Raw genomic sequence first — 9,200 nt, 5'->3', positions numbered from 1 at the left:
GGGCTGTTTTCACATAAACCCTTTCGGTCATTTTATCAGTCTGTCATCATCATTCATCTGGTAGAAACAGTTATTATCTAAGATCCCTATTTGCATGGTACCCCCAAATTTTGTTACTGTATGAGGATCACGTGAAGAGTGGCAAACACATAATAAGAATCTACAGCTTCTGACAGTGCTCCTACGTCCAGCTTCTGACATTAATTCCTTAGCAGGTGAGTTGGCCTGTCTCCAAGATGGCCCCCAATGAGCCCAGCCCCCCGGATTCATGCTCTTGTGTAGTCCCCTCCCATGTCATAGCAGAGTTGTCCTGGGAGACCAAATGAACACAGCAGCGGTGATGGTCTGTCACTTCTGAGACTGGGTCATGAAAAACATCATGGCTTCTGTCTTGCTTGCTCACTCTTGGATCACTTACCTTGGGGAAAGCTAACTGCCATGTCACAGGGACATTTAAACAGTCTATGGAGAGGTCCACATGGTGAGAAACTGAGGCCTCCAGCCAACAGCTCTGTCACTGAGTGATCTTAGCAGCAGTTCCTCCAGCCTCCTCAAGCCTCCAGGTGACTCAGCCCAGCTGATACCTTGACTGAATCGTCCTGAAAGACACTGACTCAGACCCACCCAGCAAAACCACTTCTGAAATGCTGACCCACCAAAACTGAGAAGGTAAATGTTTGTTGCTTTAATAAGTTGTCGGGTAACTTGCTACATAGTGATGAATAACTAATAGATATTTCACTTAATGTCTTTAGTTCACAGGACCTCCGACAGAGAGGAACCGCACGTCAGGAGAATTACCTGCATTGGGACCTGATTTAAATGGTGGCATTCTGGATTTTGAGCTAGTGACGTACAGGGGTGAGACTTTAGGGCAGCATTGGGAGGAATAAGAGTATTTTGCCTGTGGGAGGAATATGATGGTTCAAAGTATGTCTACAGATTCTTCAACATTCCTTTAAAAAGGCAGAGCCTCATTCCCCTGTACTTAAGGGTGGGCTGGACTTAGCAACTCACTTCTAGTAAATAGATCAAGCAGAAGTGACAGTGTGACTTCAAAGACCAGCTCATAAAAGTCACTGTGTCTTCCCTTTGCTCTTCCTCTCGGAGGGCCCACTCCAGGGAAAGTCGTGAGCAGTGTTATAGAGAAGGCCACGTGACACTGAGACCTTCTGCCAAGAACTGTTTGAACGAAACTTATGGGAGATGGCTCCTCCAGCCCCGGTCAACCCTTCAGATGACAGCAGCCCCAGCCAGCGTCCTGTCTGCAATCTCACGGGAGACCCAGAACCACTCAGCTAAGTCACTCTCAGAACCCAGTCCTCAGAAACCGAGTGAGAAAATAAATGTTGCCTTAAGTTACTAAGTTTGGGGGTTATTTGTTCACAAGAGATCATTAATGTCCCAGTGGTGAAAATTACCTGGTAATATTTTCATATTTGGATTAGAAAGAAAGTTTTGAATAAATCTAAGCAAATTTTCTTCCTACTCAGGTCATGGAAATTTCAAATGCTCTGCAATTTTTCTTGCTCCTGGCCTTCCAACATATGCTCAAAAGTTCCTTTTGTCTCTGTTATCTAATTTTTACCCAAACTTTCTCAGTCTTTAGTCGCTGTCAAAGACCTAGAAGGAGAGAGAGACAGACCAAATAAACATTGGATTGATAGAAACAATAGTATACAAAGGCAGCTGGTCTGTATATACTGTATTTCATTATATACATATACAGTTGAGGTCAAGTACAAATAATTCTAAGAATATACAGAAGATACAAAACAGTCTTTAACTTTAGGTTCAAGTTAAACATTGCACCCTTGAAATTCAGCCCTGCTCTCTGGATTTTCAACTGGCTCCTCTAGCTTATTTACTTCTATTGTCCTCAGCTCCTCCAGGGAGAAGGGCATGGAGGACGGCGGACTGGGAGTCCAGGAGGCCTGAGTGTGGGACTGGTTCTTTCCTGGTGGTGGAAGACCTCTCCCCTTGGGCCTGTTCTCTCTTCCAACCCCTCCCTGGCCCGCCCTTCCCTTCTTTCTTTCCCCCTTTCTTCTCGCCTGCAGCTCAGGTTTTCAGCCCATTAGTTCTGTTGTGATGCTCTATGGGTGAGACTATAGTGTGTGTGTGTGTATGTGTGTGTGTGTGTGTGTGTGTGTACCCAGGAAGGGGGCAGTGACAAGGTAGTGGGATGATATCTGCCACACAAATAAATAATTGCAATATTCTGTGATGAATGTGTTGCCTGTCAACTGTCTAAAAAGGCCACCAGAAAAAGTTGATTTAAGAAAGCTAAGTTTCTTAGATCTCCTGCAAGGACAGAGAACATCATCACCCAGACTGTCTCAGGCACACCTCAGAAAAGGAAATTAGAGCAGAGTATTCATCTGGCTTCAGGGCCTGGGCTGGGGGATTTTAAGGTGAGACTTGCAAGCCGGAATTGATTGGGACTGGGCAGAGTTCTGCCTTGATAGCTTTGTCTAGATGGCTGGGCACAGACAAGGGGTTTGATGCTACTCTTGATGCACAAGGTGTGAGTCTTGTAAGCAAACTGTTTAGTTGGTTCACAGCCTTTTCTTCTAGGAACTTGTATTTCCTGAAGTGACTAGCTAGGTGGTTTTCGTTTGATCCTAATATTGTGTAACACAGGTGCAGGGAACTGTTGGTGTCAGCTCTCAGGGGCTGCGAAAGGAGGGACGAATTCATTCCTTCCAGGGGACAGCTGGGAGCAAAGAGGGTGAGGTTGGGAAAGTCTTGGGCAGAGAGGAGCGACTTGAGCTAGGGATCCTAGGGATGAAAGCATGAGTGTGGATTCTCCAGGGGTGCAAGCCAGGAAAGCATCTAGAATGTTTCTCAAATTTTAATGTTTGTATATATCAGCTGGGGTCTTGCTGCAATATGGATTCTGCTTCTGTGGCTTTGAGTTCCCAGACAGGGTTGATGCTCCCCGTCCTAGGAGTTAGGTCCTAGACCCATGAAAGAATGTGGAAAACCCTCGGGGCATGAGATGGTGATGTGCATTCAGGGAACACCAGCAGGGTGGTGGCATGGGTGTTGGGGGAGGGTGGAGAGGGCTGAGGTGGGAGAGAGCACCCCGACAGGAGGCCTTGTGTGCTGGGAGAGGAGCCGGGGGCTTTGTAAGCCAGGCTGCCTAACCCCACTGCGCACTGGCCTGGGCCTGCATTAGTGGTTCTGGGTGGGTCTTGTTAACTTAGTGTGTTCTAAAACCTCCGGACGTGTTTCTCATCCACAACCAGGCTGAGAACCACTTCTGTGAGCAAGGGGTGCCCCAGGAAGGTCCTTAAAGCAGGTTTGCATCTGAGGTGACTGAGAGCAGGTAGCATAGAGCTGCAGTGGGTAAAGCAGCATAGGAGGAGGGGAGCTTTGCAGATGTCCCCAAACTCTTGAATTGACGTGGATGAGGAGCTGTTTCTGGGGGAGCGAGATGGCCTGGTTTGGTGAGGAGAGAGCCCAGCTTCTGGAAGTTTGCTACTCTAGGCTTGAGATGTTTCCAGGGGAGGGACGGCCTAGAGCCCACTTCCAGTCTCTAGGCCTGGAGGAATGGCATGGGACTACCGATGCCAGCCAGCTGCAGACACAGAGGAGCCCCAGCGGGCACAGTGGGGGCGGGGGTGGGATGAGCACAGTGAAAATCTGTGGAGACCTTTCCCACGTTTACCTAAGCCTGGCCCTGACCTGGCCCTGACCGCGTCCTAACACCATCCAGCAATTCCTACTCAGATATGTTATCAGAAAAATGCCTTTGTGCAAATTAGAAATTTGGAATTTGACCCGTTGATGGTACAGATGCTTGCTTCCTAGATTTCTTCCAATTTTAAGTTTATCTTTTTCCTAACCAATAGAGAACTATGTTTTTTGCTTTATAATTAGAAGGGGAAAGGACAAATGTGGTAATTTCATTACCCCCCAGTTATCTTGTTGTCCTGTAAGGCCCTTACAACAATGTCCATACCACACATTTGGTTAGTATATTACATTTTCCCCTGTGCTAGTGGCCTTCCTTGCTAGCTCTTTCCTTTCCTGACACTTTGAAACTCAAAACTCCAGTTATATCTTATTCAATTTGCTAGGGACTGTTATCGTTAACCTGATTTTACAGCTGGAGACACTGTAGAGATCAGAAAATTGATGCTCAGGAGGGGTCAAGCAATTGGTCAAGGCAGTCAGTCCTACCAGCAAGAGAGCGCCAAGGAAGAGGGAGTAACAAAGAAGGGAAGCCATTAGCTTCCTTTGTCTCCTCCTGGTCCAAGCTCACTGTGCTCTCTATGGTGTTCACTCGGTCCCTGAGGACTTTCTCCTCAGGCAGTCATGGGGAACCACATTCAGCCATTGAGAAACAGGTCCCTTCAAAACCTAAAAGCCAAGGTGGTCAGTTCTTGGTTTTTCAACTCTAAAACTGCTGTCTAGGTGCAAGGCAACATTTTTTTCTCATCCCCATGCTAGATTCCCCAGTCTGGGAGGAAGGGCATTGGTCATTAAAGGCTGCAGAGTCCCCCTGGGCTTGCCCCCCAGCCCGGTCACCCCAAGGCTGACCATGTGGTCTCCGTGTGGGTGAACACTAGATATTGCAGATCCAAGAACCAACTGTAAGCCATCAAATATTTATTGAGTGTTTGCCTTATGTTGAGCACTGTTCTCGGTGGGGAGATAGAGCAGTGGACAAGATGACAAAACAAAACGCCTGTTCTCTTGGAGCTCTATATCTTGGGGATGGATGGAGCAGGTAACATATACAAGTAAAATGTAATATTTGAAGATGATAAGGGCCATGGAGAAAAATGAAACATGGAAGGGGAATAGGGAATGTGTATACGTGTGTGTGTGGTGGGGGAGGTGTTGGGGAGGAATGTGGTGTGCAATTTTAGATAGGTTGACCAAAGGATAACTTTGGTCACATGACATCTGAGCCAAGTCTGGAAGGAAGTGAGGGGAACGTAGCTTATACTTCAGGGAACAGCATTCCCAGTAGAAGGAACAGCAAGTGCAAAGTACCTGAGCCACCTGAGTCCTGAAATGTTGGAGGAATGGGAAGGAAATAGTAAGTCTAGAGCAGAGGGAACAAAGGAAGCCAAGTAAGGTAGTTGGGCCAGTGCTGTAGGTCCTGGAAGGCCACTAACAATTCTCTTCTTATGACTCCCAGGCCAGACCCGCCATACTATCATCCACCATTCTGGGACTGCCCTGCCATTTGGCTCTCCCCCTGCACACAGCCCCTTTCAATGGCCCAGTCCAGGCAGATGCCCCGGGAGTGGATGTGGAAGTTAGGGGGTTGCGTGGGGAGGCAGACCCCTCACTGGGGGGGTGGGGCATAGGCTGTGAGGGAGGCCCCCCATTCGGTCCTGTTTTCTTCCCCTGACCTTATCTTTACCAGATTCCACATGTCATATTTTTAAGTTGTTCAAACCATCCACATTTCAACAGTTGGTAGCCTGAGGTATTCCACTGTAGCATTAGCAGCTGAAGACCCATCGTGATTTCAGTCTTTTAATGCTTCTAAACATTTAATATTTCCAAAAGATCGGCCTTCTTTTTCCTTCCACAAATGAATACTGTCTACTTTCAGTCAAGTACACATCTCTTCGGTCGTCCAACTGCTTCCACGTCTGGAATGGTGTGCGTGTTGGAAGATGTAACAATTTGCTTTGAGAGCCTGCTGTTTGTTGTCTCTGCACTAGCAGATTGCTCTGAATTACTCCCTGGTTAGCAACTTTAAGTGACCAGGTGTTTGAAAGACCCGCTAGCATCCACTTGGGGGCCTCAGCTGGTACTGTGGAGACCTGAGGGACCGGCCATGCCGACGGCTTCCTTCTCCAGAAGAGGGCGACCGAGGGCCACACTGAGTGTGGAGGCCTCTGGGCAGGGTCTGTCTGAGGCCTCACAGCCGCCAAGCAGCCAGGAGGAAGCAAGGGAGCCATGTTCCCCTTTCCTTCTCCAGGCTCTCTAGTCAGATTCTAGTTCATTCTTAGCTTTGCATGTCTCTTTTCATTTCTCAGCCTCCTGTCCCAGCTCCTGGCTGTGTCTCCTCTACCTGCCCCAGACTCCTCCCAATCTCAATCCCCCTTCCCCACCCACACCTTTGCTGGTTTCCAGAGTCATCTTTCTGAAGCACTTGCTCACAAACCTTCAAGAGCCCCGTAGCATTATAGGTTCAAGTTTAAAGCCCCCAGCATGGCATTCGGGCCCTGGAAACTCAAACCACAACCTGCTTCTGCAGTTTTCTCTGCCTTTTACCCCCCTCCACAAAAGCCCTCCCCACCTCCATGTGGAGTGAGTGGAACAGGGGGGTTTGCACATACAGTCCAAGCTGAGGGCCTTCACCCCTCCCAGCAGCGTGACTTTGGCAAGGAGCCTGACCTCTTTGGGCCCTACATTTCTACACCTATACATGGGGCTCAGTAATGCCTTCCCCTCGGGTTGGCGTAACAAGTAAAGGACACTAAATGTGAAGTTCTTTGCATGCAGCACCCACAAGACAAATGTCATTATTGTCCATCATCTGTTTACTCTGAGCTTCCCTCCCTCTTTGCCATTGTCCAAATTCCCTGACCTCTGTACCTCTTAACATTCCACCCTTAAAGGTCCTGCCTCCCTTCTGCCAACCCTCCTCTCCCTCAGGGCCCCATGGTCTCTGTAATTTCCTTTGAGCGCCCCTCGTGCCCAGAGCCAGGCAGCAATAAACTCTCCTCCTGAGCACTCCCTACCCAGCCAGCACGCTGCTGGGCACGGTAGGGTCCTGCAGTGAGAGGGCAGACCAGGTCCTGGTCCTCGTGATATGTGTACTCTGGTAGACAAAGGAAATGCTAAGGAAATAAATGTGTGAGATGAATTTCAAAAGGGAGACTACACATGGCTCTGGGACCATAACTTCTATCTGGTCTGGGTTACGCCAGGGACACCAAAGGCCTTCCTGAGAGAGATGTATTTAACCTGAGGTGGAAACATGATTAAATTGGGCCAAATGGAGAGTAGAATATTCCAGAAAGAGAGAACTGTGCACATCTATTCTGCTCACTTTTGAGTCTGCAGGACCAGGGACTGTATCTTATTCCCATAAAGTCTCCAACAGTACCTAGAAAACCCCTTGCCCAGAGGTATTGTTCAAAAGTAGTTTAACACAAAATACAAAGGAATAAAGAGTTTTAAAATCACCATCTTCAAAATGATGGAAAAACAAGCGTTTTCTGTTCCCATGGTTTCAGTGCCTTTCTTGGTTTGGTTCTTTTGAATCAGTTACAAATATTACAGTAATTAAAAAAAAAGACAAAAAAACAAACAAACAAACCTAGATCACCTGCTTTTGAGGGCCGGGGGCCTCACAAGATGTTATGGTGAGTTTCTTCAGGATGGCTGTGCATCATGCCCAGGAGCGAGAGAGCGCTACATGTGTGCGAGTGTGCAAGTCTCTTCAGCTCACACACTGAACTCCTCCCTTCAGTAGACTGTGGGATTGGATCAGGACACCCTAACAAGCAACTTCAAGACAAGAGTCTTCTTGTTTCGTTGAAATATGAGGGTCCAACTTACATTTCTTTTGATGAGAAATTTTCAGTTGCCCCTGATGAAGATGACCACAGGCAGCTCGCCACCTTACCCAGCTCCAGGATGGGCACTGCTGTCCCGCGTACTGCAGAGGAACAAGGTCGACGGAAAAGACCCACCATACGAAATATGAAAGTAGCAGCTCCACGCACTTCCTACCAAGCCTGGCCATAGGGATCTTTGCCAAGGTCCCCAAAGCTGGGGCTAGTCCTCAGGCTGTGGTACACGTGGGGCTATCCCCAGTCATGTTCCTTCCACTCCCAGGCGAAGTGTCAGGGGCCCAGCTCACTGCCCCAACTGGCTCCCCTGTGAGTGGGGCTGCTCCAGCCTCCCTCTCAATACAGCATCTCCACTGATAAACCCTTGGGGGATTCTGGCCTCTCAAAGGCAGGGATGGGGTTGACTTCATAGTCCTGTTCTCCTCCGGAGCAAGATGGCTTTGAACACAGAGATCTGACTGCCCTAATTTTTCAGGGGTGGCATGTGGGAAGGAAGAGATTTCCCTTTGTATCTCAAAAATATCATGCCTTTCATTTTACACTTAGCCAAATACTGTAGCCCCTTTCTTTTCAAGAAAAAGAAAGAGTTAGTAACTGATGGGTAAATATTGGTTACTGGTGATTTCATTTTAACCCTTGATCAGTTAAGGCTGAGAACCAAGCAACCAAACATCATTGGTTTTATCTGTACTCAAATACAGCAGCCCCCTTTTCCGCGGTTTCAGTTACCCGCGGTCAACCTCGGGCGAAGCAGGCGCTTTTTCTGATCTTAACGCTGCGTCACAACACCTATGTCATTAACCTCACTTCAATTCATCATGATGGCGTCTTATCAACTCACCTCGTCACAAGAAGGGTGAGTGCATTATTTTGATATAGATTTTGAGAGAGACCACTTTCACATAACTTTTATTACAGTATATTGTTATAGTTCTATTTGTTATTAGTTATTGTTAATCTCTTACTGTGTCTAATGTATAAATTAAACTTTATCACGGGTATGCATGTATAGGAAAAAACATGGTATATAGAGGGTTTGGGACAATCCATGGTTTCAGGCGTCCACCACAGGTCTCAGAACATATTCCTGGCAGATAAGGGGGGACTATAGTAAAAATCTTGAGTAAATGAACTCTTTACACCTGGGAGTCTTAGAGGACCATGAGAGAAGGAACTTAGACCTACAGGATCAAAGAGGAGAGGTTATCTTGGCAGAAGACAAAATAAAATCGAGACATGTCCCTCCATAGCCATCTGATCCCAGGAACTGAATTCTATCAGCCAGAGCTGGACTCTTCCTCCCCAGAATGCTGAAGGCAAGCTGGGAGTCAGTGGGGGGTGGGAGAGCTCCTTTAAACCCACTTGCAGCAGGCCCCCCCTTTTTTTTTTAAGATTTTATTTGACAGAAAAAGACACAGCAAGAGAGGGAACACAAGCAGGGGGAGTGGGAGAGGGAGAAGCAGGCTTCCCGCTGAGCAGGGAGCCTGATGCAGGGCTCGATCCCAGGACCCTGGGATCACGACCTGAGCCGAAGGCAGACGCTTAATGACTGAACCACCCAGGTGCCCCGCAGCAAGCCCTTTAAAGTGGCAAATGTGACTTTGTTCCTGGAGCTCAGGGCCAGGACTGACACGGAGGACAAAGATACCA

The 9,200-nt window shown here is 47.9% G+C and overlaps 1 long non-coding RNA gene across 1 annotated transcript; it reads left to right on the top strand.

Moving 5' to 3' along the window:
• Positions 1-276: 276 nt before the first annotated feature.
• Positions 277-1,345, top strand: LOC113924089. The gene is made up of 3 exons (XR_003520528.1): positions 277-669; positions 756-861; positions 1,111-1,345. It is a non-coding gene; the product is annotated as an uncharacterized LOC113924089 (long non-coding RNA).
• The last annotated feature ends 7,855 nt before the right edge of the window (positions 1,346-9,200 follow it).

The sequence above is a fragment of the Zalophus californianus genome, chromosome 2 (genome assembly GCF_009762305.2).
Source record: "Zalophus californianus isolate mZalCal1 chromosome 2, mZalCal1.pri.v2, whole genome shotgun sequence".
Lineage (NCBI taxonomy): Eukaryota > Metazoa > Chordata > Mammalia > Carnivora > Otariidae > Zalophus > Zalophus californianus.
This window is presented reverse-complemented; position numbering and strand designations above follow the sequence as displayed.